We start from the raw sequence: 27,295 nt of genomic DNA, 5'->3' as shown, positions 1-27,295 counted from the left end.
AACTCATTTAAACAAGACTTTTATTATTAATGACATGATGTTAGATTATAACATTGATTGTATGTTTTTAACTGAGACCTGGCTTAACACAGATGGACCAGCTACACTCATTGAAGCCAAATGATATGGGAAATTATACACTGAACAAAAATATAAACGCAACACTTTTGTTTTTGCTCCCATTTTTCATGAGCTGAACTCAAAGATCTAAAACATTTTCTATATACACATAAGACCATTTCCTCACAAATTTTGTTCACAAATCTGTCTAAATCTGTGTTAGTGAGCACTTCTCCTTTGCCGAGATAATCCATCCCACCTCACAGGTGTGCCATATCAAGATGCTGATTAGACAGCATGAATATTGCACAGGTGTGCCTTAGGCTGGCCACAATAAAAGGCCACTCTGAAATGTTCAGTTTTATCACACAGCACAATGCCACAGATGTCGCAAGTTTTGAGGGAGCGTGCATTTGGCATGCTGACTGCAGGAATGTCCACCAGAGCTGTTGCCCATGAATTGAATGTTCATTTCTCTACCATAAGCCGTCTCCAAAGGTGTTTCAGACAATTTGGCAGTACATCCAACCGGCCTCACAACCGCCGACCACATGTAACCACACCAGTGCAGGACCTCCACATCCAGCATGTTCACCTCCAAGATCATCTGAGACCAGCCACCCGGACAGCTGCTGCAACAATCGGTTTGCATAACCAAAGAATTTCTGCACAAACTGTCAGAAACCGTCTCAGGGAAGCTCATCTGCATGCTCGTCGTCCTCATCGGGGTCTCGACCTGACTGCAGTTTGTCGTCGTAACCGACTTGAGTGGGCAAATGCTCACATTCAGTGGCGTCTGGCACGTTGGAGAGGTGTGGCGTCGTGTGGGTGAGCAGTTTGCTGATGTCAACGTTGTGAATCGAGTGGCCCATGGTGGCGGTGGGGTTATGGTATGGGCAGGCGTATGTTATGGACAACGAACACAGGTGCATTTATTGATGGCATTTTGAATGCACAGAGATACCGTGACGAGATCCTGAGGCCCATTGTTGTGCCATTCATCCACGACCATCACCTCATGTTGCAGCATGATAATGCACAGCCCCATGTTGCAAGGATCTGTACACAATTCCTGGAAGCTGAAAACATCCCAGTTCTTGCATGGCCAGCATACTCACCGCATATGTCACCCACTGAGCATGTTTGGGATGCTCTGGATCAGCGTATATGACAGCGTGTTCCAGTTCCTGCCAATATCCAGCAACTTCGCACAGCCATTGAAGAGGAGTGGACCAACATTCCACAGGCCACAATCAACAACCTGATCAACTCTATACGAAGGAGATGTTTGCACTGCGTGAGGCAAATGGTGGTCACACCTGATACTGACTGGTTTTCTGACCCCCCAGACCCCCCTAATAAAGCAAAACTGCACATTTCAGAGTGGCCTTTTATTGTGGCCAGCCTAAGGCACACCTGTGCAATATTCATGCTGTCTAATCAGCATCTTGATATGGCACACCTGTGAGGTGGGATGGATTATCTCGGCAAAGGAGAAGTGCTCACTAACACAGATTTAGACAGATTTGTGAACAAAATTTGTGAGGAAATGGTCTTTTGTGTATATAGAAAAAGTTTTGGATCTTGGAGTTCAGCTCATGAAAAATGGGAGCAAAAACAAAAGTGTTGTGTTTATATTTTTGTTCAGTGTATAAGCAGTTTCCAATGTATATATACAGTACAGGCCAAAAGTTTGGACACACCTTCTCATTCAATGCGTTTTCTTTATTTTCATGACTATTTACATTGTAGATTCTCACTGAAGGCATCAAAACTATGAATGAACACATGTGGAGTTATGTACTTAACAAAAAAAGGTGAAATAACTGAAAACATGTTTTATATTCTAGTTTCTTCAAAATAGCCACCCTTTGCTCTGATTACTGCTTTGCACACTCTTGGCATTCTCTCCATGAGCTTCAAGAGGTAGTCACCTGAAATGGTTTCCACTTCACAGGTGTGCCTTATCAGGGTTAATTAGTGGAATTTCTTGCTTTATCAATGGGGTTGGGACCATCAGTTGTGTTGTGCAGAAGTCAGGTTAATACACAGCCGACAGCCCTATTGGACAACTGTTAAAATTCATATTATGGCAAGAACCAATCAGCTAACTAAAGAAAAACGAGTGGCTATCATTACTTTAAGAAATGAAGGTCAGTCAGTCCGGAAAATTGCAAAAACTTTAAATGTGTCCCCAAGTGGAGTCGCAAAAACCATCAAGCGCTACAACGAAACTGGCACACATGAGGACCGACACAGGAAAGGAAGACCAAGAGTCACCTCTGCTTCTGAGGATAAGTTCATCCGAGTCACCAGCCTCAGAAATCGCAAGTTAACAGCAGCTCAGATCAGAGACCAGATGAATGCCACACAGAGTTCTAGCAGCAGACCCATCTCTAGAACAACTGTTAAGAGGAGACTGCGCGAATCAGGCCTTCATGGTCAAATAGCTGCTAGGAAACCACTGCTAAGGAGAGGCAACAAGCAGAAGAGATTTGTTTGGGCCAAGAAACACAAGGAATGGACATTAGACCAGTGGAAATCTGTGCTTTGGTCTGATGAGTCCAAATTTGAGATCTTTGGTTCCAACCGCCGTGTCTTTGTGAGATGCAGAAAAGGTGAACGGATGGATTCCACATGCCTGGTTCCCACTGTGAAGCATGGAGGAGGAGGTGTGATGGTGTGGGGGTGTTTTGCTGGTGACACTGTTGGGGATTTATTCAAAATTGAAGGCACACTGAACCAGCATGGCTACCACAGCATCCTGCAGCGACATGCCATCCCATCCGGTTTGCGTTTAGTTGGACGATCATTTATTTTTCAACAGGACAATGACCCCAAACACACCTCCAGGCTGTGTAAGGGCTATTTGACCAAGAAGGAGAGTGATGGAGTGCTGTGGCAGATGACCTGGCCTCCACAGTCACCGGACCTGAACCCAATCGAGATGGTTTGGGGTGAGCTGGACCGCAGAGTGAAGGCAAAGGGGCCAACAAATGCTAAACACCTCTGGGAACTCCTTCAAGACTGTTGGAAAACCATTTCAGGTGACTACCTCTTGAAGCTCATGGAGAGAATGCCAAGAGTGTGCAAAGCAGTAATCAGAGCAAAGGGTGGCTATTTTGAAGAAACTAGAATATAGAACATGTTTTCAGTTATTTCACCTTTTTTTGTTAAGTACATAACTCCACATGTGTTCATTCATAGTTTTGATGCCTTCAGTGAGAATCTACAATGTAAATAGTCATGAAAATAAAGAAAACGCATTGAATGAGAAGGTGTGTCCAAACTTTTGGCCTGTACTGTATATGTATATATATTTATATATATATATATATATATACATATATATATATATATATATATATTCTATGTGGCTACTGTAGTAAAAAATACAGGCGCACATGTGTAAGTACGACTGTACGACTTCCAAAAGTCGTAAAGAAAGCAAGGGAAGAACATTTAATAAAGCCATGGAGGGCGGCAGTGAATTAACCTGGTTAAAGAGTACCTCCCCGGATGGGACACTCTAAAACTAAAGCCAGGAGGCAGGGATCATTTCATTGGTCACCAATAAACCTGGCGTTCTGTTGGTTGGGGGATATTGACAGGGTTGTTACACAAAAAAAACACCAAGCACAAGGCAGAAATCTGAGAGCAGAAATTCCTCAAGCGCACAAAAGCAGCTTGAGTGCGAGGAGAAGAGCTGCAGTTGAAGCAGGAAATCTGTGCAAACAACACTGTATCTGAGTGCGAGCACACAGTTTGAGCAGAAACAGAGAAGATCTGATCAAGCAGAGGCTATTTGAGAGCGAGGGCAGGATTTTGAGGGACAATATTACAAAATCTGAATGTGAAATCAATAATGTTCTCAAATTGATATACCACTCTCTTGATAAAGATAAGAAAAAAGCTCCATAGATGCTACCTGAGGGAAGCATAGTGAATAGAATTGGTCCGAGCACAGAACCTTTGATGATTGACCGTTGATGATTTAGATGAGGAAATATAGGCAACCACTCAATTCATTTAGCTACACTTCACAATCTGGTTGGCTTCTCTGGTACTGTTTTTTAATTGGTTTAAATCTTATTTTTCTGACAGAGTATTTAGCAATGGATGAATGTTCATCAAAAAGCTATAAATTGGACTGTGGGGTCCCCCAAGGTTAAATTTTTGGTCCAACACTCTTTAATCTTTACATACTGCCACTTGGAAACATCATCAGGAGGCACGGCATCAGTTTCTATGGTTATGCTGATGATACACAGCTGTACATTGTTGTGTCTCCTGATGACTCAAGACCATAGATATCAATCCCAGCCACATTAACTGAAATGCTGTTCATTCCAGCATTTGGGAGGATCTTCATTCAGGCAATAAATTTAAAACATCAGAGCAAGTGAAAATTATCAGGAGGGAGCACATTGAGAAAAAAACTGGACTCATTACCTTGGAATCTTTTTCAAATAGTCACAAAGACAATCTTTAAGATACAAAAAGGAAGCATATGAAAATCTCTTTCTCATCTTTTCTCTGCAGCAGCACTTCAGCAGTTTACAAATGTCACCTTGAAGGATTAGAAAGTTCTGAAAATTACTGTCAAGCAGTTATTTCTGCTTGGGCTTCAAATGTGCGAATTTGCCTACAGTGCACCTTTAAAACCTCAATGAAATAAAAAAAAAAAAAAAATACAAAAATCTTCTTTTATGCTATATTTAGTGAGTGAGTGAGAAAATCTGGATATGAAAGCTACTTTTCAGTATTTACACCTGGATGTGTTTCAATCTCACATAAGACAGAATAAAATAATTTTTCATTGCAGTCATACCACATTACATTGTTTGACATATGTTGTCTAATATTTGTGAACTTTTCAAGGCCATCAACTTGAAAATATGTGTTAACACTTGTACAATAATGACAACTTCCATCCAAGCGCCAGTGACTCAACACTGCAAACAAAACATTCTACATTGAGTGAATGTAGAGTCTGTAGGCAAACCCCGGAGATCTTGCCTCCGGAAGAAGAGCGGAAGAGCCCTGGTTTCCGGTTGTAGGCTGTTTGTTGTCCGTGCGATATTGACCAATCACGTTTGAGCCGGCTGCAGTTGTTGCCAGGTTGAACGGTCCGTACGGTGAACTAACGAGGCGGAACATAATTGGCATCACTGCAAACTCTGAATTGCAATGGTTCAGCATATTTACTTATAAACAGAAGTCAGAAACGGAAATTCACCTCCTCCTCCTAAATCAAACTGGAATGCCAAAAAATCGGGGGTCTGCCCCCAGAGGCTGTGTCGCTGTCTGCTGGAAGTCAGACGCCGAATACAGCCAATGGGTTCCGAGAATGGTCCAACCTCCCATAGGTCCGACTATCCATAACTCCGACCACCCGTTAATACGACCATGCAGGTCTACGACGAGCTTTATCGTTTTAGTCCCATAATGTCGAATGTCCATTAATCCGACCATTTTAATGCCATTATTCCGCCTGTCGGATTTCATACCCAGTAGTCCGACCACCCGTTAGTCTGACCACATGCTGCATCCAATACAGTTTCTGGTTGATTGTGGACAGTACTGAACCTTTTATGTGGAAATCAGACAAAAAAACATGCATAAATCAAATTTTTAACATGGGCCAAAATGAGAGATTGTGGCATCACCTGTCTTAGCATTTTTCAATACTTTCCACCACTGGGATTTCTTAGGACTTTTGATATGTTATAACTAACATAATTATGAGTCTAAAACAGTTGAAAGAGTTTCTGTTGCAATTTGTGGGAGGTCATGTCATATAATGATTGGACTATTAGCCGCCAAGGCTGAGCAAGGAAACACAGACGTCCTTCACTCATATTAATTTATATAATTATTCATATAATAGGCTATATTATTATATTATCTTATATAGGTTACTATTATTTTGTTGTCTGTGTTGTTTTTATCTGTGCTAATTTATCTGCCATTTTTCAAAACACCTTGCAACCTTGTTCAGCAAAGTTCCTTGACAATAAAGGGTTTTTTTTTATATAATTTTTATCACTATATTGTCATTTTGTGGGTGACATAAAGGGGCTATAACTACCCTTCAACATGCACTGAAACACCCTCTGGGTAATATGCAAAATCACTGGCTGACGTCACTCTCCAGCCAGCACACTAGTGAACTTTGACAGATAAAAGAATAAATAAATAAATAAATAAATAAATAAAAAACTTAGAAAGCTATACTTTGAAAGATCCGGACAACTGGGCTTCAATGAAACGTGCACAGAAGTGAGCGCTGGGCAGCAGGACGGATCAACAAGACTGGCTTGCTCAAGAGTGGAGCAACTATTTAAAACAGTTTTACATTTCAGAGTCATGACCTCACCTGTATAACGTTAGGGTGTCCAAAATGGGCTAACTTACAACAAATAATAAGGCATCACTTTTTTTCTCAATGTGTCAAAATATTTATTTTGTAAGAAACAACAGTCGGATGGACCAACATTTGAACATAATTATAAACAGCTCGTTTATTTACAGCACACAATTTTTAAAACAATATATACATATTGGCTACTCACACATGAACGCTGTGTAGCCTACATAAAAATAAAAAAATAAAAAAACAGAAAAACACAAACTTTGCTTTTCAAAAACATCTCTGCGATAAACTGTTCATGAATGTTGCACCGACTGAGTCACGATTTACAATAAGCAATAATTTCCTCTCTCATTATTTGGTGCGTTTCGCGAAAAACAACCGCAGCAGCTAGTCACGAACCCATCACGCATTGAGCGTACATGGAATTGCGACCGGTAATCCGTCACTTGGCAATCATTTGAATTACCCTTTTTCCTATTGCTTTGCACAAAATTACGTCATTTGACAGTGATAAATAACAGAATTCCCTAAGTAAACATGAAATAATAAAGGAAATAAAAGAAAAAAACAAATCAAAGCACGTCGAAGCAAGTTACAAGGGATATTTTGTGGTTGTGGAGGAGTTCACAGGAGGAAGTGCAGAGGGCTGACACAGCCATCCAGGAGCAGCTGGATAGGAGCACAACCGCAGACACAGCAGCCTGTTGATGAGCCAGCCGAAAAACAAAGCATGGAATATTGTATACCTTGGAATATCTATAATCTGTCTCAAGTCCCAAGTCATGAATACCAAGTTCAAGTCAAATCAAGTCTTTTTTGGATGTTAGTCAAGAGAGTCAAAGGTCCTCCAATTTGCTGACTTGACTTGACTCACCTCTGACTAAAAGTCACAAAAAGTTGTGCATTGAATGCAAGACTGCACGCCAGTACTCCTCCAGCGTGCGGACCCCGTTTTGGTAGTCCTACTTCAAACCACTGATTCTGGTCTCCAGGTACCTCCTTTTTGTCTTTTGGGCTGGACGGGGTGCTCCTTGCTGAGCAGCTCTGACTGCGACTTCTGTCCGTCGTTGTTCATCCTTGAGATGGCGAATGAACACCCAGATGTTGGGATGACACCTGTCAAGAACTAGGTTCCACCTATGATGAAAAGCTAAAATAGAGATAACTTTGCTAGATGGCATTTCTCTGAGCCATTTGTTAAAAGGAAATAATTTATTTGCTGTGGAAAGAAGGCAACATAATGCAGAATTATAGGTTAAACAATCTTTGCTTCCTTTAATTTAGTTTGGATAACAGTAGTAGCCTAATAGTAGCTGCAGTAGCAACAGCGTTAATTGCCAACAGCTGACTTGTTTTTATTTCTTTATTACAGATATGCGACGTTATTTGGCCATGGTGATCACCGCTTGCTGTTGGTTTGCAGGACTTCTGTTTTTCTGGTGTTGTTGTTTTTTTATCTATGTACACTGTCTTGGTTCGTCATGTCAGAGGTAGTGAGTTTTTGAGTATAGACATTTGTTTGTTTTTGCATCTTCAGCATCAAGGACAGTGCTTAAAGTGATTTTGTTATAACTGCTGCCTGTAACAGGCTCGGGGACATCTTCAGCACCAAGGACAGTGCTCAAACTATTGTGGGTCTTGTCTGCTTTTGTCATGTGGTGAATTCTACTGTTGGTCTCCTTATGGAAAAAATGTAATAAAATTTGCATTTGTTAGAACTTCTGGTAACACTACATAATACAGCCCGCGACTTAGAGCGTACCTACCGCTCACTTAGAGCGTACCTACTGCTCACTTTGCACCTAATTTAACAGAAGTACTGCGTAACTCTCGCTCACCCCCCCGCCCCATTTCCCCCATGTTTTACAGTATAATTAGGCTGCTTCTTAGCGCGTAACTCCCGCTGACTTATGTCCTACTTTACACCAACTTCCACAGAAGTACAGAGTAACTCTTGCTCACTTCCCCCACTATTTCCCCCGTGTTTTACAGTATAACTAGGCTGCGTCTTAGAGCGTAACTCCCGTACAATTATGTCCTACTTTACACCAACTTAGAGTAACTCTTGCTCACTTTTCCCCGCTACTTTCCATGTGTTTTACAGTATAACTAGGCTGCGTCTTAGAGCGTAACTCCCGTACAATTATGTCCTACTTTACACCAACTTAGAGTAACTCTTGCTCACTTTCCCCCGCTACTTTCCATGTGTTTTACAGTATAACTAGGCTGCGTCTTAGAGCGTAACTCCCGTACAATTATGTCCTACTTTACACCAACTTAGAGTAACTCTTCCTCACTTTCCCCCGCTACTTTCCATGTGTTTTACAGTATAACTAGGCTGCGTCTTAGAGCGTAACTCCCGTACAATTATGTCCTACTTTACACCAACTTAGAGTAACTCTTGCTCACTTTCCCCCGCTACTTTCCATGTGTTTTACAGTATAACTAGGCTGCGTCTTAGAGCGTAACTCCCGTACAATTACGTCCTACTTTACACCAACTTAGAGTAACTCTTGCTCACTTTCCCCCGCTACTTTCCATGTGTTTTACAGTATAACTAGGCTGCGTCTTAGAGCGTAACTCCCGTACAATTACGTCCTACTTTACACCAACTTAGAGTAACTCTTGCTCACTTTCCCCCGCTACTTTCCATGTGTTTTACAGTATAACTAGGCTGCGTCTTAGAGCGTAACTCCCGTACAATTATATCCTACTTTTCCCGGACTTACAGTGTAACTCCTCCTGGTCTTTTTTTCCCCACCAATCATTTTAAGTACCAGGTATATTAAATTAAATAGTCTGCTGTACAATATGAGCACAGCCTTTCGCTCTTTGCAATTGTTACAATCTTGTTCTTGCCACGAAGGCTGCGTCCTTCAAGCACGCAGACCCCGAATCAGGACATAGGTATAGTGTGTGTGCTTCCCCTCTACACTACACTTACTTGGCATTGCAATTACTGTTCGCGACCTACTTGTAACTCTAAAATGCCGCACTTGTTGTGCCTCGTGGCCCCTTGCCGTTTGTATTTGTGTTAGTGTACTGTATACATTTGCACCATTATAGTTGGGTCATGAATGCTATTTGACCGATGAATAGTCAATTGTAATACGGTGTGTGCACTGATGTATTCTACATTTTCGAAATACGTTTTGTTATCCATAGTTAAGCGGAAAACAGTTAAGAATGTTTAAAAACACAAACTTTGTAGTTGAAAACGGAAATGTAATCCACTTGTTATGGTTTAAAAGGCTAATGATTCATGATGTGAAATGTAAAGACAAGATAAAGTATTCCATGCCGAGAAAAACTTTACAGTTAAAAGTTTGCTCACTTTGTGTTACTGTGATGTATTTACGTAATAATGATAATGACCACAAAAAGAAATTGAAGTTGATGATGCAACATAGTAATACCTCTCTTTCTGCACAGGTGATGTTTTTTTAGAGATTCTGTGGAAAATTACATGTGGATTTGACATTCAACCTGACGAGGGAGATGGCTAGCCACCCATGACCCCGATCTCTGCCTTGACCCAAGGAGTTGGATCAAGATCACCTTTTATACGGAGGAGCTCATACATTCTTCCATCTCCATCACTGGGTGTCACACTCCAGTATGATAGTAGTACCACAATGATCTTTTCCACTTGACTTTTGACTTAGAAAGTACATTTGTCAACTGAAACTGACTTGACTGACTATTTTTGACTTAGAAAAACCAAACGGATCACAATAAAGGATCAAGACTAAATTGAACAGTTTATAACAGAAGGAACAAAACTGAACGTAAATAACAAAAACCAGTAGAAATGTGTTATTTTATGTTGTCAGGGACACTTAGTTTCATCTTTGGATTGTTTTCAGATGATGTTATTTTGTGAAACATTGAAGTAACTCTAATTACACATTAGTTACAGTGGTAGTAGACTGTACTTAGACACTAAGGAGGGGATAATAGTGCAAACTTCATAGTACAGCCCGGTTCCCTGTAGTTAGCATGTACCTCCAGGAGAGCTAGGGTGTACTTACACATTAAGGAGGGGATAACAGTGCAAACTTCATAATACAGCCCGGTTCCCCGTAGTTAGCATGTACCTCCAGGAGAGCTAGGGTGTACTTACCCACTAAGGAGGGGATAACAGTGCAAACTTCATAATACAGCCCGGTTCTCCGTAGTTTGGCAGTACTTACAGGAGAGGTAGGCTATACCTAGACACTAGTTACAGGGAAATTAAGATCTACTTAGACACTGATTACAGTTTGATGTGTATTGTATGTACTTCATGTACCTATCTATGTACTGTTTATGTTTTATGATGTTTTATTGTTGTAATTTTGGTTTGCTGCCTTCTTGGCCAGGGCTCCCTTGTAAAAGATGTCAATCTCAATGGGACTCACCTGGTTAAATAAAGGATAAATTAAATAAATAAAAATTACTGTACTTACGGAGTATGGATGAGAGGAATAGTGCCTGTCATGTGTTTTCTGTGTAATCACATAATAAAAACATTTTATAACTCAGAATGACTCATTATTGTGGATTTATTACTGTATAGTTTGTGTTTTGCCCTTGGATGACAGTACGAGACTTCCATAGATGTGCATTTTAGAGAGGTAAGTTTGCTACCAGCCAGCCTGTTATTAGCCAATTTCCATACTGTATTCCCATTTCCCAACATATTATTTTTCTAAACCATAATGAATAGTACATCTCGAGAATAGGGGTGAAATTTGCCTGCTGAAAAAACAAGATTGTAACAATTGCAAAGAGCAAAAGGCTGTGCTCATATTGTACAGCAGACTATTTAATTTAATATACCTGGTACTTAAAATGATTGGTGGGGAAAAAAAGACCAGGAGGAGTTACACTGTAAGGCAAAGTAGGACATAATTGTATGGGAGTTACGTTCTAAGACGCAGCCTAGTTATACTGTAAAACACATGGAAAGTAGCGGGGGAAAGTGAGCAAGAGTTACTCTAAGTTGGTGTAAAGTAGGACGTAATTATACGGGAGTTACGTTCTAAGACGCAGCCTAGTTATACTGTAAAACACATGGAAAGTAGCGGGGGAAAGTGAGCAAGAGTTACTCTAAGTTGGTGTAAAGTAGGACGTAATTATACGGGAGTTACGTTCTAAGACGCAGCCTAGTTATACTGTAAAACACATGGAAAGTAGCGGGGGAAAGTGAGCAAGAGTTACTCTAAGTTGGTGTAAAGTAGGACATAATTGTACGGGAGTTACGCTCTAAGACGCAGCCTAGTTATACTGTAAAACACATGGAAAGTAGCGGGGGAAAGTGAGCAAGAGTTACTCTGTACTTCTGTGGAAGTTGGTGTAAAGTAGGACATAAGTCAGCGGGAGTTACGCGCTAAGAAGCAGCCTAGTTATACTGTAAAACGTGGGGGAAATGGGGGGGGGTGGTGAGCGAGAGTTACGCAGTACTTCTGTTAAATTAGGTGCAAAGTGAGCGGTAGGTATGCTCTAAGTCGCGGGCTGTATTATGTAGTGTTACCGAACTTCTTAATGTTTTATTTGTGTGTAGCTTATGGCAGCCAGTCAGCAGCCTAGTGAGTGGTGATGTGTGATGCGCTATACAGCAGGAAAAAAATACAGTGATGTCACTCATTCATTCATGCAGTTGGCAGCCCGCCCCCCCTACTTAAAACATCTTCCCGTGTGTGGGGAATACCAGAATGTGTTATCCAAATAAGGACATGTACATCACATATAGCAGATGATGTGATTTCCCGTCGATGAGATAAACGCAACTGTCCTTACAATCCGCGCATAGAGACATTGCAGCTGTGCAGTGGTACTGCTGCTCTGTGTTTACTGAAAGGGGAAAGTTGCCTGGTCCCCCCTGAAATGTAACTTTATTGTGGTCGGATTTTTGGGAGGTTGGACTAATGGGATTCAAATACTAGGTCGGACCTTTGGGTAGTCGAACAATTGGGTGGTCGGACTGACATCACAAGTCTATTAACCATTTGTCATATTAGCCAGTTTACACATTGTTAGTGTACCAAATAAACTGCTCATTTTAGCTGTTCAACATATCAGTTACCGACAGTGTTGGGGGTTGTTACTCAAAAAAGTAATGTTTTACACATTACTCAGGAAAAAAGTAATGCCTTACTTTACTTGATTACTCCCTGGAGAAAGTAATTAGTTTAATTAATACTTGTTACATTACTAGTTACTCTGTAAAATTGCCTGAAATACATTGTCATGTAATTTGTCAGATAACGATACAGCATTTAACCTTACATATGTGTAACAACCCTAAGGTAGGTATAGATGGATATACCCAAAGTCGGCTTCACGAGGGCGCACCAGGGGGCAGTGCCCCCTCACTTCATTCACTGTGCCCACTCACTTGTATAAAAACATATGTTTTCTCCCATCAGTCTAATTGTAGCGATGACTGAAATCCATCATGCCATTAGGCTGTTGCATAAGGTGTCAGGCCAGAGCTTCTTGTTCATTGCACAGCTGGTTCACAAGGTAGGCCCCTAAGCAGACTTCCCTCTTTCTCTCCTCAAGTATTTGCAGGGTTTCCGCCAGAGAAGTTGCTATGCCAGGCGGGGGGTGGTTACCGTGTGTAAAGGTGTTATGATTATATTACTTGCCCACTGCCCCACAGTCATTTAGTTCATTTTTGCATATGAGCGCCACGTTCATCAAATAAAAAAAACTTGAATTTGTAAAATACTAAGCGTGTTATCAATACTTGCGCACAGAGTAGCGGAGTGAGACGTCTGTCCTCGCTCCTGCTATCGGCTGTGAACACACGAAGCTGCTCCCATTTCTCCCCGGGTCTCTGTGCTTGTTTGCGGCAGAAACTGTCATCCTCTGGCTTGTCCCTGCATCTGTGTTCGCCACTGACAGGTGTTGTACCGTATTAAGCACGCCTGCCGTGAGAAGCACCCCTGGTTGCAGCGGCAACGCGCATTCCCGCGACCAGGGTTGCTTTTCACGGCAGGCGTGCTTAATACAGCACAACATCGGCTGGACACGGAGGAAGACCCGTTGGCAACAGCCTGAAGCCTGTCGTCACTAACTCTTAAGTAAGGGGAAGATCTAATGATGAATTTATGTAACGCAAGTAACGACTTAAGTGCTTGATTAGTAACTGTAATGTGATTACTGCATTTAGAGACAGTAGTGCGCTGTAACGCATTACACCCAACACTGGTTACTGAACACAATAAATGTATGTAACACACGACAGCTACGGCGGGCACGACATGCCTGTATTAGCAGCTAAGGCTAGAAATAGTTAGCTGCCTTATTTACGGACATGATATCCACTGTAAACATAAAAATATGGCACCACAACTTAAGGATGAACTTAACATGAATGCGTAGGTCTTGCTTCCTGCTACATCAAGATTACAGCGTCAGTTAGTTACATTACAAAGCCAATACTGACACCTTGTGGCGGAAACAGGTATCACCCTACAATTACTGCAGGTGAAGCAGGTGAGTGTGTTTTTAATAGTGACACAAAGTGTTTTGTCTACATGCTGGTTGACATGGCTGTTATACCACTGGGGACCCTAAGATCATGTTCTCAGTTTTATACAGCAGAGTATTGCGGCCACCATGACAAATACAACTCAGGTCCTTGTTAAAATGAGAAATGTTCTCACTATCTGTGGCAACAATGTGCTTTCAGTACAGTACAGTTAAGTAAAATGAAAAATAAATAAAGGACTTTATCACAGTAAAAGTGACCCCACAGTGGCTATTCTACCAGTTCTTGTTGCCTACATTTTGATATGTAGTTCCTAGTGTACTGGTTACGTGGATTCGGTAATCTTGATAAGATTGTACCTGGATCAGGATGGTTATCCAGTGTAGCTTTGAAAAGCTGGTACAAAATTAAAGTGAATTATCTGATCCTCAATAGTAGGCTAAGACATGGTTGTAGGTAGTGTTGTCACGGTGCCAAAATTGGGACCCACGGTATGATACCAGTTAAATATCACGGTTCTGAGTAGTATCATGATACCACAGCAAAAATTAGGCAGATGTGCCTTTTGTCATTTATAAAAAGATGAATCACTTTTCTATAATACATCAATGATATTTCAATGGAATAAAATTACTTATTGACTTATTCATACTTAAAAAACAGCATAATTTCTGGGCAGTCATGACACCAACGAAGAGGAAATTATTGAACCTGGAGTCGGGCTTCTCGGTCGCCGATAAGCCATTATCTTGCGCCGCAGAGCACTATGGCTGCCGTATTTGACAGGAATATGGCCGTATTCCTGTCTGTGACCCCCGTTCAACCCACAACCAGCAGGATTCGCCTTTCGTTTCTGCTGCTGGTTGAAATCTGTACTCGCACAGCGTGCTCCTGAATGATTTCTTTTGCTAGCACAAAACTATTTTTAGTCGCAAATGCGAGTAAAATGCTGGCACCGTAGAGCTCTATGGAAAACAAATCACTGTAGAATAAACAAATCTAGCCTACAAGTAAAAAGAAATAAATAATAACTTTCACTGCTTAAAGATACTCAATAGCTCAGCTAATGCCTGAAATGTCACTGGAAAACAAACCACTGCAGCAGCATATTGAGTGCCAGGTGGCCAGCGCGCTGTTATTGGACGGCGCATGGACACTCACCCTCTTGCGATTGGACTGTGAACTTATCCCACAGTAGTGGTACCATGAGGTACCGTAGTACTACATTTCTCCAGCATTATGGTATCATATGTACCGTGGTGTTTTAGTACCGTGGTCTACCGTGCAACACTAGTTGTAGGTGAGATAACTATTGGGTTGCAGGACTGTAAGGCGAACACTATTGAAGGCACGGATGTAGGTTCTGTCATGCAGGTGCAGGCATGGGCTTCACACAGCCAATAAATAAGGAGTCGAGACCGAAGTATGGTTCAACGTGACTGTATTCATATGTATGTGTGGTGTTCTAAAATAAACAAAGAGATAAAGGCACTGAGTACAATACTGTTCAAAGTAATGTTACACAGTACATCATGCAATACTCCTCTCATTATCTGCACAGGAATGTACAGCCAAATATACAACTTAAAATAGGAGCAAATTATACCACACTACAGCTAATGCTTCTCTCATCACTCTAGTAGGCATTTACAGTAGCTATTCATCGTAGCCTGAACATAAATCAAGGGAACTATGTGAACAGTAGCCAAATTACTCTTACACCCAGACACATAATTAAAGCTATTCAGTCCTGATAACTAAGGAGAGTTAGCTAGCTTTAATACAGAGCAATATCCGCACTCCTAGCACCCAGGTTACAATCATAACTACCATCATTAACTCCGCCAACAATAAACACTCGGTAATGGCGTTTAACTGCCCATAAAGCCATCAACAACATGATGGGTACATGAACTTACTTCATCATTGACACACACTTTCAACATGAATATGCCGCACATGATCCACAGGTAATACATGAGAGCTGTTTCACACATACAAGAACAAAAAGTCATAGAATAAATGAATTTACAGAATACATTTCCAAGATCTCAGATAAGCCTTTGCATTAAATAAAAATTAAATAATAAAAAACAAAATAAATAAATAATAATAACATAATAATACAATATTGTTATTTCAACACATAAATGTATTTAGCAATCTCTGTAATCTTAAATTTCATCAAATGCCAGGGAATACATAAAATACCTTTTCATAGTTATCTAAAAATTGTGTATTCTTTTAATTTTTAACCAGGGCTAAGGATTTATAAAGTGAATTAAATTCAACCAAAAAATGAGGAAAGGTTGGTTTGGAGGCTGAAAATGTTTGTTTATAAATAAAATATTTTCCCAATAAAATGTAAAAATTAACTAAATACTGAAGACACTTGTTCTTATTTTCATAATAACATATAACATCTTTCAGGGAAAAACAGTATGACATGTTAACATGGGTGAAGATATGAGAACACAAGTCCGACCAAAATTGCATCGTGACATTACATTCAAAAAACAGATGGTTTAAAGTTTCATCAGCATGCTCACAAAAAACACAAGAGCTGTCCACATCCATGAACTTTGAAATGAAAGAGTTAGCAGGATATATTTTGTGAAGGATTTTGAAATGAGTTTCTTTTACTTTGTTATGAATACAGTATTTGTGAGGTAAAAGCCATGCTTTTTCCCAGTCTATGTCCTCTAAATGAGAGTGCCAATAAAATTTTCCTCGTGGAGAAAATCTCTTTTTATCTTGAAAAAATTTCCTTATATGTTTATTGTTACATTTCTTGTCTTGTATGTTGATACCATTCAAAAGCAAAACAGATGTGTCGTCTGGTCTAATAATTAAATTGTGAATGAAGCACAATATTCAGGAAAGAAGTGATTGCTGATGATATTTAGACAGTGTGACCAGAAGCTTGTCGGTGAGTAGTTGCAAGTTAAAACAAAAGCAAGCCCACCAATTTTTTCAGAAATATGATTGGGGATGAAGAACCACAATGAATTTTGATGTGTCAAACATCTTTTTAGCCAATTGATTTTAAAAGTATTTATAATATCAATGAAATTAAGCACTTCAACACCACCTTCCGCTCTCCTGTTAGATAGAACTGCAGTTTAAGTTTGTGTGTTTTATTTCTCCAGATGAAGTCCAGAAATAGCTTGTTAATTTCATTAGCTGTGGTATCATTCACAAAGAGAGAAAGAGATGGATAAACAAAATGAGAGACGCCTTCAGCTTTCGACAAAAGGACCCTGCCATATAATGTTAAGTCTCTCTGAAGCCAAAGATTAAAGATATCTCTAGTTTTTTTAATTCTTCCAGAAAAGTTCAGTTGTTGCCTTGCTGTTAAATTTTTTGTTATATGAATGCCCAAATACTTGACCGTGGTTTTTACTGGGATATTATCTATGATAGTATCGTCACAATTGTGTATGGGCAATAATTCACATTAATTCAAATCTATTTGCATAAACTGATGCCAGAATCTTGTAATCAATAGTAAGGAGAGTGATAGGTTGGCAGTTTTCTATCACTAAGGTGATATCTGGTTATCTGGTTTCGGGATTAGCGATATAACGCCTTGTTTCATAGTTGTAGTCCTCATCAGTTGTGACTATGGGCTCTACTTTCGCAGACTGGGCGAGGCGGGGGCGCAGCCCACCTGTGCTTCGCCAACTGGGTATGGCCAGGCGGATTTTGCAAGTTTGGCACACCATGCGCCTGGCGCAGCTACTCCTCTTTCCCACCTCCGTCCCTCCTACCTGCGCAAGTCGGAAAGAGGGAGGAGAGAAGGCGTGGAGTGGGTTTTACACACATCACACCAATCAAATGAGCCCCTCTCCTCGCCCTTAAATGCGCCGCACGAAGGCGTAATGAGAGTTTACTCAATTCGCCATGGCAGAAGAGAGCAGCAGCATCAGACGGCCAAACTTCTCCCAGGAGAAAACTTATGTTTTGGTCCGGGAGGTCCAAGCTCGCAGTTCCATATATTCAGACACTGCGAGCAGACCTCCACGGGCTGATGATGCAAAGGTAGCCTGGGAGCAGGTCACCACAATTGTAAATCAATGTTGCGTTTCTCTCGTGCGCGCGCTCTCTCTTTCTCTCTCGCAGTCTCACTCTGTTTCTTTTCTTTTGACTTTTCTAAGATGACAGATGCTGAATATATACTCCCTATCTGATGTTGTGGCTGTTTGTGGTTGGCTGAGAGGGATGTGAACTCATTAGTTTGCAGCTGTGTTAATCAAATCAGGTTGGGTTTCCATTACGCGTGCCAAACATGCCAAACAGTGCCAATCCCCTTTGATCTGACATCAGATGTGACGGGACAGTTGATATAGAGATACATTTATGTGCTGATTGCAGATAGTTGCATTGAATAGTGTTTTTTTTGGGTATTTATTGCATTGTTAATGTGCCTGACATTCTGGAAACCTGCCTGTGAGGTTTTGGTGACGTGTGCGCACTGTCCGCCGGTCAGCCAAACTTCAGCTTACACAGGCTGCGCTCCGCCTGCGCTGACAGTAGACCTGGTTTCAGCTGGCGAGCTTTTAGTGCACCTTCGGCAAAGCCTTTTGGCACAAAACTGTCATTGCGCCAAGCTGGATCTGTCGATACCTCCCCCTGCTGCGCCGCCACACCCATCTCAGCACACCTCGGTCTGCCAAACTACCAAACTGAGCGCGCCTCGGGTTGCGCTGCTCAAAACTACCCCTGCGCCACCCTGTGCTGCGCCAGGAAACTAGAGCCCTATGTGTTTTTCGATCCTACCAATAAACATTTCACTAGAAGGTTTGTTGAATTCTGATTTGTACCAAGTTGCTATAAAAGGAAAAAACAGAATCAGATATTAATTTTTGATCCGTACATTTACTACCATTAATATTAAGCATACTTAGTGACTTTCTTTGACCATTTCTTTTCTCCAAAGCAAAAAAATAGCTGGAGTTTGTTTCCCCCTTTTCCAGCCACCTGGCTCTAGATCTCACAAATGCACCCTTGGCTAACTCAATATAAATCTGATCTATTTTTAACTGTATTTCCTTTACTTCTAACTCCTCTTCTGAAGATAAGTTGCTTTTAGATAAGAGGAAACCAATGCTGCTCAGTAATTCAGCTTCTGTTTTATTTTTAATGGCTTTTAACTCTTTAATTCTCTTTACAGCAATACTTCTTGTCATAAACTCCAAGTACTCCCATTTTTGTGTATATTAATTTTCTGCAATTTCATTAAAAATTTCACTGGCTAGGTTTTTTATACTATCATTAAAGCAATTGTCTTTAAGAAGGGCATTATTAAATTTCCAGTATCCTTGTAATTTAGTCGTATTCTGTGAGCCCCCTAATTTCAGAGTGATTTTCTTATGATCTGACAACGGAGCAAAAGAATGGGAGACATCTTTCACATACTGAAGTGCAGAGGAAGAAATTAAAAAAAGATCAATCCTGGATCTAGATGAAACGTTACTATTAGACCATGTAAAATACTGTATATCAGGGTTAAAAAAACGCCATGTATCGGTCAGGGAGAGATCTGAGCAAAGTTTCAAAACAATATTGTTGTTCAGAAAAGATTGACACAGTTTTGGGGGGAATCTATCTATTGCATCATCAGCACACTCATTAAAGTCGCCACCTAAAATTACATAAGAGTTCGGATATTTGTGTAATAGCTCATTTATTTTTGAGGTTATCTGACTAAAAAGCACCTTATTGGACGAGTGAGAGTTATGCCCATAAATATTACATACTATAAAATTTGAGTTATCAAGCTTGAAAATTATGAGAATCCATCTACCATCATGTGAAGACACCACCTCTAAGATTCCCCCTTTAAATTTATGCAAAAAAATTTAGACTCCGGCAGAAGGGCTAGTACCATGACTACAGTAAATCTTATTTCCCCACTGCCCTTTCCAGAACTTTACATCTGACTCAGTTGAATGTGTTTCTTGTAAAAATATTAGGTCAGCCTCACTATTTTTACAAAATAGAAAAGTGACTTTTCTTTTCAACAAATCGCGTATACCTCTGACATTCAATGACGTAACTGTTAGAGAATCAAACTTAAAATCCATTAAGAATAAAAGGATAAAATAATGAAATAGCTCTCACAAACATATAACAAGAACTTTGAAGTGTGTTTTAGATTCCTTAAATGAGGAAGTGATAAGGCAGCCAAAAAAATTTTGTGACTATAGAAAAATATAGTGCTGGTACCATAAAGATGCTTACTTTAAATAGATTTATTCAATTATCAAAAATGACGGGTTAAACCCAGAATATTACTGTTCAAACAGAAAGCGTTTTTTTCTTCTGCCTGTTTTTAATTGTAAATTATATAAACTAAATATGATGAATATATTTTGCTGCTCAAAAATAATATTGCTCTAATAGTTAAGCAAAGTTGCAATGCAAGCTGTGAACACACAATTAATTAAAATAAGAGAAGAAAGAAAAAAGATTGATTATATTTTTACGACCATTTCCCTTACCCCTTGGAACAAATAATATTTTTATAAAATTGTATAAGGGTGTGGGATTATGAATGTAACTGCTGGTGTCTATATCGACGACTTTCTTCTACATTACCAGGTGTCTCTTAATATCGACAGTTTGGAAACATAGCAATTTTCATCAGTCATCTCCGAAAGTTAATAGTTCTTAGTCAATGATTCTTTGCATAGTTATAACCTCCCTGGAGACGTGAAGTGTTTGGAAACAGCATTCTTCATCAGTCTTCTCCGAAAGTTGATAGTTCATAGTCAATAAGTCTATGTATAGTTCTATTATAACCTCCCTGGAGACATTTCATTTGTCTGAGGAAGAGGGTTTAATCAATGTCTAAATGGTCAATCTTCTTCCCCTCTATCAGAGCATAAGGTCCTAGGAAGGACCCCTTTTTACCTTCTTTCCTTGCTTTTTCCCCAAGGGGCCAGAGTTTTTCTCTGGCCACTCGATCCTCTGGGGAAAGTGCCTCGGTGAGACGCAGCTTGTTGTCCCGCAGAAACTTGCAGCCCTTGGCACTCTTCAAAACAGCGTCATGGATACGGTGCAGCACGAAGAGGATGATAAGAGACCAATGGGATCCGTCCTTCCTCTTCGGAACCAAGGCGATGCGCAATGTCGACACCCTCCAGTAGATATTTATGAAGTCCCGGGGCAACTTTTCCAAGGATGTCAATCACCACTGCTCTCACATCTTCGTTAACCTCCTCTCTCACTCCGTGTAGTTTCAGTGTCCATCTGTAACTGTAGCGCCTGTTTTCAGCAACTTCTACCCTCAGAATCCAGTTCTCTTTTTTCAGTTGTTCAATTTCTAACTCCGTCCATTTCAAAATGTCTTTGTGGTGATTAATATCCACCACAAGTTGCTCAACTGTAGAAGAGAGTTTTTCAATATGGTGAGACGTTGTTTCTGTCGTGCATACAATCACCGAAATCTTACAGAACATCTCGTCATGTTTATTGGACAGCTCCTGGATAGCTGCCAAAATGTCGGCACTGACATTTGCACTGTCACCGTTACTGTTAGAGTCCTGTTTCTTCCGCTTGTTGACATGTTTCGCTGGAGTGTGACTGGACTGGGCCGAAAGGGTGTCCATTGTATTTCCGGGAGTAGTTTCTATGCTCTCCTCACCTGCTGCATTCATTTCTATTGACTTTTCAGGGTCACTCCCATTAGCATTGGAAGTCATATTCTTTCACTAGTGTTAACGTCCGTTGGCACGTTAGCTAGCTTGCATTAAAACTTTTACTGTCTCGGTTTTCCCAAGCTTTTTCTCTTTTCCACGGAACTTAAGTCCTGGCACCAAAATGTTAATGTGTTAAAGTCACTTTTTTATCATTAAAACGTTAAGTTACCACATATTCTGTCTGTCTATTCACAAAGCCTCAAATTGTTTGACGGAGAAACTTTGCATCCAGCATCCTACGCTACCGTGATCTTGGCTCTCCCCCCATGAGGATGCAGACTTTCACAGGAGTTTTCCCCAGAGATGACATCACAGCTGCACTTATCCCAACCGCTACCTTGTAAAATGGTCTTTCCAAACCCTGGAGAGGGACCCAGCTGCAGACAAGATGGCAGACAAGGGTGCCGCCATATATCCAATCCATACCGGAAGTCCATACCGGAAGTTGGTCTGTGTATTATTCGCCAAAGAAGAAGAAGAGGAAGAAGACAAAGAGAAGACGAAGAGAAGAATGCGAACAATACATGCATGATTAAGAGAAAGAACGGTAAGGGAACAAGTCTTTTAATTATTAGAATTAGACAACTTTATCGTCATTGTACATTGTACAACGAAATTCTGTTCGGCACTTAGCACTAGCAGTACTAGGTAGTAGCTAGCACTAGCATAAAATACCAAGCCGTTGTGTTTATACGCACCGTCATCTTCATTATATTTTAACACATGTGTTATGTTCTCTAAGATGCAATTCTATGTAATGTATGGAATCATTAGGGGGATGTCTATGTGGGGAATCTCGGCATGCACAAATTACTACCACCGGATGGTGGGGTTTAGCTACATTTGTTGAGTAAAAATAAGGGCATGATTGGTATTAACTTAACATTAGCTGCTCAAGGTCTGTTGTGCTCCCTTTCATCAATGTCTGTGTGTAAACGGTGTTAATGTTGGTCAGAGACTATTACTGCCCTCGCTTGATGTGTTGGTTAATTTAGATGTGTAGTTTGCAGTGGGGTTAATATGTGTTCCTCTGCTTTTTGGTGTGTTGTGGTGTAAAACATCTGTGCACACACTCACCGCACACAAGCCTTTTTTTTTTTTTTTTTTTTTTAAATTTTTGGTTTACCTGGTCTCCTTGTGTATTAATGCTTGTATAACCTCAACCCTGTACTGCTCAATCAAGTTCTATATATCTTTTTTTTCTGGAGATATTCTAAAAATAGTAACGAGAGTCGTCTCATGTGGTATACAGGGTTAACCTGGTTAACCGGGTCAGATAAATAACGTTTGTTTTAGTAATGCATCAGAGCACTTAATACACATACACATGTGGATACATAAATAGCTGTAGTGCTTCCTCCACCATGAGTCCTTTAGATTGGTAAAATATGGTTGATGTTCAGTATGTTTTCCAGATATCAATGTTGATTAACTTCTCCTTTTTTCAGATGCACCCCTCTATTTTGAGTGACAAATCCAGTCTGGAGCAAACAACCCTTTCACCATCCGAGTTTGGGTGTCCTCTCTGCCCCAAATTTAAAACCAAAAATGAGAGCGCAATCCAGAGGCACCTGAAAAACCATACGGAAAATGCAGTTCATTACCATGGTATGTTGATGAGAAGTATCTGTTTGAGATCATATACTTCTACATGTAACAGTAATATTTAATGACATTTGTTTGGGACAAAACAAGACATTTTAGGCTGCATCTTGGGATTTGGCAAACAGTGGCTGACATTTTATACCATTTTCTTACATTTTATAGACCAAACAATTAAATTATTTTACTGTTTTTCCATTTTTTTCTTTGTATTTTTTCTCCTGTTGAGATTGATATGGATATCTGGAATAAAAACTTGCTCACAAAAAAGAGAACTCCAAGTCTACTTCTTTATGTTGCCAGTACAATAGTGTAATATTGTGTTTACATGTATTCCTGAAATATAATAGAATACATCTGACGATATGACAATCTAATTATTACGTTCATTTAATAGTTAAATAGTTACAATTAACCATACTGATGTAAGAGTAAGTATGACATTTGTTGTGTCCATGGTTTTCAGTTGTTTTGAACGACCTGATAGTAATCTGCATATTGCAACTGTAACCCAATATATGAAAGTGCACACCTTATTTAATCTTTGTTAGAAATTAAACCAACTAAAATTCATGTGTTTGCTGATTTTCTTCAATTTTTGTAGGTTTAATTTGTTGGGGTTAATGTTATTCCAAACAAAACATGATTGTATTTAAAATAATTGCTAAAATAACTGCATTACTATTTTTATTTATTTCATAATATATATATTTATAATTGTAGACTGCTTCAAAGTTTGTAAATGTATTGCTAGAATAAATAATATAAAAAACACAGACTTAAAAAACAACTTCTGGGGGAAAAAAACAACGCAAAAAACTGACTGCCGGTATGGACTTGCGGTATGTATACAACTTCCAGTATTGACTTCCGGTATGTATACATGAATAATATTAACTTCTGGTATGGACTTCCGGTATGGATTGGATATATGGCGGCGCCCTTGTCCACCATCTTGGTGCCTTGAAACCCCGAGCATTCTGACCCAGATTAAATTTTTTGAACAGTGACTAGGGCAGCATGGGCAGGATGGTGTATGTGGGAGTTAAAATAAAATATGGTGTGTGTGTTTATGAGGAAACTTGTCATCCAGTGCAACAGTGTGGCTCAATGTGTTACAGTCTGCTTCTCTCCCTCACCTGCTCCTGGTAAATTTCCCCTCACCTAAACTCTGAGTGCCAGCCACACCCATCTCATCAAGGCAACTCTGCTCACCTGCTCAACTCAGCTTGCCACCTCATCAGCCCAACTCCAATCACCTGCTTTCAATCACTGACTGGCTCGGTATAAAGACTTCTGCTCTCCACACACTCACAGCCAGATTGTTCTTTGACTTCATGCGAGATCATTCCAGCATTCACTTTTGGCTTGATTCCCCGGTTCTGACCCTGCTTGTTCCTGACCTGCTTCCGTCGTCTCTGCCCTGGTAATTACCTCAGCCTTCTGTCTGACTCTGATTCCTGCCTGCTCCTGGTTCCCGTCTGCTCGGCTCTGTGGCTGCATGGTGCAACACCAGTTCTGCATCCCTTGTTCAGTTCTCAGCAATAAAAGTCATTCTGCCTGCCTCTGAGTGCTGCATTTGGGTACAATCTCACCCCGTGACACAGTGATGTGTTTAAGTCATTTTTGGACAACAATGGAACTCTATGGCACAGAGGAAGATATATCAGGCTCTGATTTAAACACAATTTGTGTACTCGATGCATTCATTGTCGGTTTCGGTCTTTTCATTGGATTTGCTGACAATGGTAATACACAAAAATATAGACAATTCAATCATTTATTCGTCACATAGAACTATACAAAGTACAACTCCAGTGAAATGTGATCCCATCAGCTCCTTAACTTTTGCACTGCAATTTAGTCCTTTCTTACTACTTCTTACATTTGTTGGCTGCTGTTTTCTAATTGTCCATGTGGGGGTTCTAGTAATCCATCGTTTCTGGCTGTGGAATAATTTAACTGTTCACACATCCCAAACACAACAAAATGGCCGTACAGTGGCTTTTCCTGAACACGTCAGCAGGATGGGGACAACAGCTCATAATCACACCATCACACCTGTTCCTATTCACTCTAAATTACACGTTTCCTCCTTCTCTCACCAGTCCTCTGTCCTGTCAGATCAGCATATAGAAAAAGAGTCACCTGGTTGAATGGAGCTGTCCAGGATGTAGCCAAGTTTAGTCTAAGAGGTGTCTAAGGTGAGTCTAAGGATATTAGAGCTGCTTATATCCTGTTGAAAACTGATGGTGCACAGAGATTGTCCAGTTTATTTTCCAACGCCTGTAACATGGATAGCAAGATACTAGTTCAGCTGGTGCTCAATGGTCTCCATCTGAAAATTTTCATTTGAAAACTTCAACCTGGCCAGCTAGCAGGTAGCTAGCAAAAGTAGCAGAAGATGAGTTTATAGACTGGTGAGTTGATTTCCTCATCCTGATAAGTGACTTGCAGCCACATGCCACCACCATCCGAAGCACCACCAAGACTTGCAAAACAGACTTAAAAACGTAAATTTAGCACAAATCTAGCGGCACTGACAGGTGACTGGAAACATCTGTGCCTATTGCCAAACGTATCCTTGTCTGCACAAGCTAAGTAATGCGAGAGCACCAATTTATGTACAGAAATTACAATTAACATTTACTTTCAACAACTGTCTTAGAATTCCACTTTTGGTTTGTTGAAATGCTTTTGACAATCCCTCTTGAATGAAATATACCCGAGTTTATGTATACAGTGCAGTGGGGCTTTTGAAAGACCTGGATATTCACACTTTTTCAACTCCCAGAAGGACAATGTATTGCGGAACCACAGGTTATATTTAATTCATTGTGCTTTGACAAGACTCACTAGTCGTTTGTTTAGGGCAGTCTTCATTGCAACAAGTCTGTTAAATAGATAATTGACAATTCTCTTCTTTACTCAGACTTCAACATAAGCCCCGTATGGTAGGAAACGCAACTACAGTGTTCAAAATAACTATTGTCAAAGTACTCTTGGAGAAGCAAAGTGACAAATCAGTCAGGAAAAAAGACACTGAATTCCATATAAATATAAGATTATCAATCACCAAAATTACATGTGGAATAATGATATAATACACCATTACCATTTGTGATTGCTTGATTGAACATGTGGAGATTATGCGTGTGTCTTTGTCTCATTTATGTGAGGAGCATCACACCACGTCTCTTGATGCATCAATGACATGGTCAGTGAGTGTGTGAGCTCAGCAGCAACTCGTTTGGCTGAGTTGTAAAGCCTTGTCCTCGACTCGTCCTGCCTTTATGTGGCCCAGACAATAGGCAGACCTCCCAGCAATGCAGCTGGGCCTAGCCCTCTATACAACAGCACTTGTACATACACTGTAAAACTTCACTTCAGTCAAATTTAGTCGTCAACTACTGTATGTGTGTTCTAGTCAGTAACTAATCTCTGATCTGATATGACAGTAATGTTATTCCATATGAAGATGAAAATAGAGATCTCTTAGAGTTTGTCTTTCAATGCTTCCTTTTGGCCCCTAGACACTGAAATCTTTAACACACTGCAAGGAGATAATATTTAACAAAACTAACTAACAATTAAGAATTCTTAAAATCTTGTTTCAACCTTTTGTTTCAAGTTTTTCCAGAAGGTGGTGCAAGAGGGAAGGCATTCAGTATTTATTTATTTTTAATTTTTTTTTTGGAGAATGGAAGTGCTGAAAATTTTTCAGGTCAGTCTACCCATTATAGATTTTTCTTGTACAAGAGATTTGATGGCGCTAGAGAAAAGGTTAGGAGTTCAGGAAAACTATCATCTATCCTGTGAAAACAATAAAAACCTTAGCGCATTTTAGATAAATGCCAATATATTCCTTTTTTGTGGATGAAATTTTGTGAATCCTAGGATAGCAAAGGAAAGACACACCCTACTGTCCCTAAGATTGGCTAGTACTAGCACAAGTTGTGAGCTGTAATTTGGCACTAAATCGGCAGCCGTGTGTGTCTGACTGTGGATGGTGGAGCTGTTGGGTGGATTTGTGGAGTTTGTTGGTTGCAGTGGTGGCTGTTAGCAGTTGGCTCT

General features: G+C 40.2%; 1 pseudogene across 1 annotated transcript in view; it reads right to left on the bottom strand.

The window, feature by feature from the left end:
- Positions 1-27,295, bottom strand: part of LOC144464370 (uncharacterized) — a 529,688-nt pseudogene that overhangs the window by 350,591 nt on the left and 151,802 nt on the right. The window contains exons 5-6 of the transcript XR_013492097.1: positions 10,109-10,132; positions 73-82 (exon numbers count right to left, since the gene is read on the bottom strand). The product of XR_013492097.1 is annotated as an uncharacterized LOC144464370 (transcript). The remainder of the gene's footprint in view (positions 1-72; positions 83-10,108; positions 10,133-27,295) is intronic.

Source organism: Epinephelus lanceolatus, chromosome 9 (genome assembly GCF_041903045.1).
Source record: "Epinephelus lanceolatus isolate andai-2023 chromosome 9, ASM4190304v1, whole genome shotgun sequence".
Lineage (NCBI taxonomy): Eukaryota > Metazoa > Chordata > Actinopteri > Perciformes > Serranidae > Epinephelus > Epinephelus lanceolatus.
This window is presented reverse-complemented; position numbering and strand designations above follow the sequence as displayed.